Genomic DNA, 6676 nt, shown 5'->3' with positions numbered 1-6676 from the left:
GAAGTAAATCAGTGGTCATGTATCTTGTCTTACTTCTGTGTTACTTTCATGTTGCAAGGGACTTCATCACACCAAAGCTATTGCTCAGATCTTTACTTCTTACCCTGCAGTCTGGGCTGGCTGCATCGGCATCTTCTGGGAGCCTGCTAGAAATGCAGACTCTCAGCCCTCCATTCCCCCAGACCTATCCCTGGGTGATTCACATGCATGTAGATGTCTGAGAACAGAGGTTTAACTAAGCTGGTCAGTGTCCCTGTTTCATCCCTTGAAGAGGAGGTGCGGACTGAATCAGAAGAAGAGTGTTGAATAGATGCCTTTTTGCACTTTATCAGACTAAGTAGCCTATACTTTCATGGGATCTACACACTAGAAAAGTTTCCTGACCTGTCCCACCCACACCTTCTGGAGGGGGCAGCCTCACTGCCTGTCAGCATCCTCCACCTCTTTCTGGGAGCAGGGCGATCCAGATTTAAATGGCTGCAGAATTGGCCAGTTGACTCATAAACTGAGCTGTCATCTTCTGGTTTTAACCCTTTGCAGACTCTTAAATGGCATTTGCCACCCTGGGCTGAGAGTCGAGGACAGTATCTCATTGCCTGCTTCTCAAGCCCAAGGCTTCTACATCCACTTCAGTGTGCCCCTCCTCCTCCTCAGTCTCCTCCTCCTTCTCAGCCTTCTCCTCTCCTTTATCCAACTCCTCCTCCTCTTTCTCTTTCTTGTCTATCTCCTCTTCCTTCTATTCCCTCTCCTCTTCCCCCCCCCTTTTTTTGGATTTTTAAAAAATTGAAGTATAGTTGACTTTGGGTTCTCTGGTGACTCAGATGGTAAAGAATTCGCCTGCAGTGCAGGAGACCTAGGTTCGATTCCTGGATTGGGAAGATGTCCTGGAGAAAGGGAACTGCTACCCACTCGAGTATTCTGGCCTGGAGAATTCCATGGACAGAGGAGTCTGACAGGCTACAGTCCATGGGGTTGCAAAGAGTCAGACACTACTGAGTGACTTTTACTTTCCTGGAGGAGGAAACGGCAGCCCACTGCAGTATTCTTGCTGGGAAAATCCCATGGACAGAGCATCCTGGTGGGCTACAGTCCATGGGGTCACAAAGAGTCAGACACAGCTGAGCACATGCATACACATAGTTGAGTTAATTTCTGCTGTTCAGCAAAGTGATTCAGTTATATATAGATACATTTTTTAAAAATGTTCATAGAATCTTTATTCATAGCAAAAAACTGGATACATTTCAGGTGTTCAGCATTAGATATGTCACAAGAGTGTGTAATTTCCACGGTTCTGTCTCACCACAGCAAAGATTTGAAATGGCAGACCAGTGTTACAGCTCAGTTACAGCTCAGAGTTTTATTAGGCAAGTAAAGGAAAGTACACCCTCAAGTCGTGAGGGGGTGCCGACCCCAAAGGAGAGGCCTCAATCCAACTTGGCTTCCTCTTTGTGTCTCCTCCCTGCTGAGCCTGCCCTATGCAAATTGGGCTAGCCAAGAAGGGGGCGTGTTTGTTTCACCTGAAGTTCTCACTCTGCGGATTTTCTCAGGTTTGTGGATTTTCTTTTGTTCCATTTTCGTGGGCTTTTTCGTTTCTTTGTCTTTTAGTCACCGCCATTTTGGACTGTTTTCCTATTCTAACTACCTAACATTCCCCCCTCAAGAGATAGGAGGCCCAATTCTTTAGGAATAGGGGCATTGAGGTCTCTCTGGCTACTTCCTGTTGAGCTGGGACAGCAAAGGGCACTGGGCCTCGTCCTCTTGCTAGTCTCAAACCTCAGAGTCTTTATAGCTGTGTCCATCTAAGGGTGAGTGGTGTTTTCTGTGACTGAGTGTAGTTTTATATATCTTTGTTGAACTAGCACTGCGTTTTGTATCTTGTTCACCTGGGCAGAGACAAAATGGGTTAAATAATTTTAATACATGGAGCAATCATAAGCAGTGTCAATATGGTGATAACAGGGGTTAATAGGAGCATTAGCCAACTCCAAATCCCCCTTTGCCAGGAGAAAAATCCCCCCAAAGAGAGATTGTAGCGACCTTGAGGATTCTCCAGCATGTTCTTGAGATTCTGTAGGATCTGAATGTTTTTCTTGAGGACTGTGTGACTTTCTTCAACTTAGCTGGAGGTATTTATGCAGAAACAACATGTCTCATTCAAGATGGCTCAAATCCCTCCTTGTTCAGGGATCAGGAGATGTGTCTCCTGTCTATTTTGTAGTACAAAATAGTACAACCTCTGCCAAGCTATGTTGGCTCTTTAGAGCTATCCTGAGAAAGCTTATCCCCAGAAACTTAATTTTAGGGTATGTTCATTAGAATGACACTCATTTGTAGTCCTGAATAGTTATCTGAGAGCTCCCAGTGGTGCACAGGTGTATTGAGTGTCCTCTTCTGCTTTCTTCCACGGCTTGACTCATGAGTAGTGAATCCAGGAGTCGTGCTCTGGTACCTTGACTGCTTAACCAGAGGTCTTCTGGAATCTGAGACTGAGCTGCATGAGCTTTCTGCTGTTTGTCTTTGCTGTCCTGGTTTCCAGCACACAGGCTTCTTGGTCACTTCCACTGTGATGTGTTTCCATCACATTCAGCTTCCACAGTGTGAGCGTTCACCAAGTTTGGCTTCTGCTGTGCTTGGCCTCCACTTTGTGGGGGCTGAGCTAAGGTTGCTTCAGCCAGGTTACATCCAAGTCACGACATCAGATATGTCGGGATAGTGTGTAATTTCCTCATTTCTGTCTTGCCACAGCAAAGATTTGAAATGGTGGACCAGTGTTACAGCTCGGTTACAGCTCAGAGTTTTATTAGGCAAGCAAAGGAGAGTACACCCTCGAGGTGTGAGGGCGGGCCAACCCCAAAGGAGAGGTCAAAGCATTATTTTTTATATTCTTTTCCACTATGGCTTGTCTCAGGATATTTAATATGGTTCCTCATGCTATACAGTAGGACCTTGGGATTTATCCATTCTATATGTAATAGTCGGAGAAGGCAATGGCAACCCACTCATACTCTTGCCTGGCAAATCCCATGGACGGAGGAGCCTGGTAGGCTGCAGTCCATGGGGTCGCTAGGAGTTGGACATGACTGAGCGACTTCACTTTCACTTTTCACTTTCATGCATTGGAGAAGGAAATGGCAACCCACTCCAGTGTTCTTGCCTGGAGAATCCCAGGGACGGGGAAACCTGGTGGGCTGCCGTCTCTGGGGTCACACAGAGTCGGACACGACTGAAGCGACTTAGCAGCAGCAGCGGCATATGTAATAGTTGGCATCTGCTAACTCCAAACTCCGCATCCATCCCTCCTCTACTCTGCTTCCCCCTTGGCAACCACAGATCTGTTCTCTACTCTGTGAGCCTGTTTCTGTTTCCCTTTTTCCTCTTTCTTCTCCTCCCATGTCCAAGCACTTGAACTCAACATAACTCTTCTCCCCATCTCCCTCTTCCTTCCTCCTTTCACCCTGGGTTCCAGGTACGGAATTCAGATGACGATGATGATGATGATTTTATCATTGTTACTGTTTGGCCATGTAAGATTTTTGGTCCCTTTCTCCCCTTTATTTTCACCTTCTGCCCTGGTGGGAACGAGGTCATTCAGCATAAGAATAAGAACTGCTATGAAAGCAACCAACATGGTAAGAAAAAGGCTGGTTTGTCTTAAAGACTTAGAAACTCTGTAGGGGAGGAGAAGGGACAAGGTGGGTAATAAGGACCACAGGGAATGAAGAGGGAGAGAGAGAAAAGAGAGGAGACTATTAATAGAAAGAACTCCGAGTGCTCCTCAGACACACAGCCTGGTTGTTCTGAAAGGCGACTAGGAAGAAAAGCACAGATTTTTAAGCATCATCCTCTCTACTTAGGGTGTGTTTACCACGAGCCACTGGGAAGTCCCAGGTGGCTCAGTGATGAAGAGCCCATGTGCCAATGCAGGAGACGCAAGAGATGCAGGTTGGATCCCTGGGTCAGGAATATCCCCTGGAGGAGGGCATGGTAATCCACTCCAGTATTCTTGCCTGGAGAATCCCATGGGCAGAAGAGCCTGGCAGGCTACAGTCCATGAGGTCGCAAAGAGTTGGACACGACTTACAGACTAAGCATGCACGCATTGGGAAGCCATGGTCGGGTGAAGAACATACCAGCAAGTCCTTCCAGCCACTGCAGGACCTTAAGGGACAGTTACATTATGGTTACTGCTAGTACCAGGCCACCAGTTCTTAAGCTTCCTCTGTGTATCCGGCACTTGTTAGATTCTTTCTGTACATGACTCCTACACCTCACAGATTGGGCAGAGTGGGGAACTGAAGCCTGTGCTTTCCCTATTTGTGTGCTGTACAATTTGGGCTGTCACACACTTAACTAGACTGACACACAACTTGCTGTCCTCTGCATACAAAACTGTGCTGCTCATCAAGGATCAGAGGAGCATACTCATTGACTTAATTTATTGTCTACTTTGGAAGAAAAGACACACACAAATTCAAGGCTAATTACCTCTACAAGTGATGTCAGAAGATGGTCTGACTAATTGCCAAATTAGTAGCAGAGATGTAGGACCTAGGAGATCTTATTAACTTTTATTTATTAAAATTGTGGTGGCTCAACGGGTACAGAATCCACTTGCAATACAGGAGAGATAAGGGTTCAATCCCTGGGTCGGGAGGATCCCCTGGAGGAGGAAATGGCAACCCACTCCAGTATTCTCGTTTGGGAAATCCCATGGGCAAAGGAGCCTGGGGGGCTACAGTCCACGGGGTCCCAAAGAGTTGGACACAACTGAGCAACTGAACAGGCACATACATTAAAATTGCAGATATCACCAAAAGATGGACAAAATATATTTTACACATTTGCAAATACATATGAGTAACCCAAAGCCCACTCTCAGGCTGGTGGTGCTGGTGGTTTAGTTGCTCAGTCATGTCCGACTCTTGTGACCCCAAGGATTGTGGCTCGCCAGGCTCCTTTCTCTGTGGGATTCTCCAGGCAAGAATACTGGAGTGGGTTGCCATGCCCTTCTCCAGGGCATCTTCCTAATAATAAGAATTCTGAATCTCTTCAGGTCAAATGCAACTCAATACTGTCTTGTACATTCAGTATTTCTTCAAATAGGATTATCTTTTTCTAGAAGCAATCACAAGGCCTAAGGAGATTTGCAGCAATGGAAACTGTTTTTTCCTTCCCTATAATGAACCGATTAAAAGCTTAATCCAAAGGCTGGTCTCAGCGTCCAAAGATAATTGTGGTATGAATCACTCTAAGTGGGTTTTTTCATATATACTCAAGAGCAGCAAGGCATGGGGTAGAGGGAGAACATAAAATTTTAAAAGTCAACAAAAGAAATCATTTTCAGCAAACTTTATATCCTGGCAAGGAGGTCAAAGGGGGTACTTTTTAATATCAAGCACCTAGGAGAATATGTTGGAGAAGGCAATGGCACCCCAGTACTCTTGCCTGGAAAATCACATGGACAGAGGAGCCTGGTGGCCTGCAGTCCATGGGGTCGTTAAGAGTCGGACGAGACTGAACTACTTCACTTTCACTTTTCACTTTCATGCATTGGAGAAGGAAATGGCAACCCACTCCAGTGTTCTTGCCTGGAGAATCGCAGGGAGGGGGGAGCCTGGTGGGCTGCCGTCTGTAGGGTTGCACAGAGTTGGACACGACTGAAGCGACTTAGCATAGCATAGCATAGGGGAATATGTACTGATTGTACTCTAGGTCACTCAAGACCAAGACGGCTCTTCTGAAACGAATCTTCTCCCATCTACAGACGTCTAGGATGCTGGCTTTGAAAAGATCATTATGAGTTTTTTTGACCCATCAGTGCTAGGCTTAACTTTTTTTTTTTACTTAATTTTATCATTTATGGCTGCACTGAGTCTTCGCTGCTGCAAGCAGGTTTCCTCTAGTTGCAGTGTTGTTCAGGCACCCAGTTGTGTCTGACTGTGCGACCCCATGGACTGCAGCACACCAGGCCTTCCTGTCCCTCACCATCTCCCAGAGTTTGCCCAAGTTCATGTTCATTGCACTGGTGATGCCGTCCAGCCATCTCATTCTCTGACGCCCTCTTCTCCTTCTCCCCCTCAATCTTTCCCAGCATCGGCGACTTTTCCATTGAGTTGTCTGTTCACATCAGATGACCAAAATACTGGAGCTTCAGCTTCAGCATCATTCCTACCAGTGAATGTTCAGGGTTGATCTCCCTTAAGATTGACTGGTTTGATCTCCTTGTTGTCCAAGGGACTTTCAGGAGTCTTCTCCAGCACCATAGTTCAATGGCATCAATTTTTTGGCATTCTGCCTTCTTTATGGTCCAGCTCCTCACAGCTGTGGGTGGCCACTGGGAAGACCATAGCCTTGACTATATGGGCCTTGGTTCTCAGAGGAATGTCTCTGCTTTTCAACACACTGTCTAGGTTTGTCACTACTTTCCTGCCAAGAAGCAATCATCCTCTGATTTCATGGCTGTGGTCACCGTCTGCAGTGATTTTGGAGCCCAAGAAGAAGATATCTGTCACTGCTTCCATCTTTTCCCCTTCTATTTGCCATTATGGCAGAAAGTGAAGAGGAACTAAAAAGCCTCTTGATGAAAGTGAAAGTGGAGAGTGAAAAAGTTGGCTTAAAGTTCAACATTCAGAAAACGAAGATCATGGCATCCAGTCCCATCACTTCATGGGAA

Source organism: Bison bison, unplaced genomic scaffold, assembly GCF_000754665.1.
Source record: "Bison bison bison isolate TAMUID 2011002044 unplaced genomic scaffold, Bison_UMD1.0 scf7180017864482, whole genome shotgun sequence".
Taxonomy (NCBI): domain Eukaryota; kingdom Metazoa; phylum Chordata; class Mammalia; order Artiodactyla; family Bovidae; genus Bison; species Bison bison.
Note: the sequence above shows the minus strand (reverse complement) of the source record.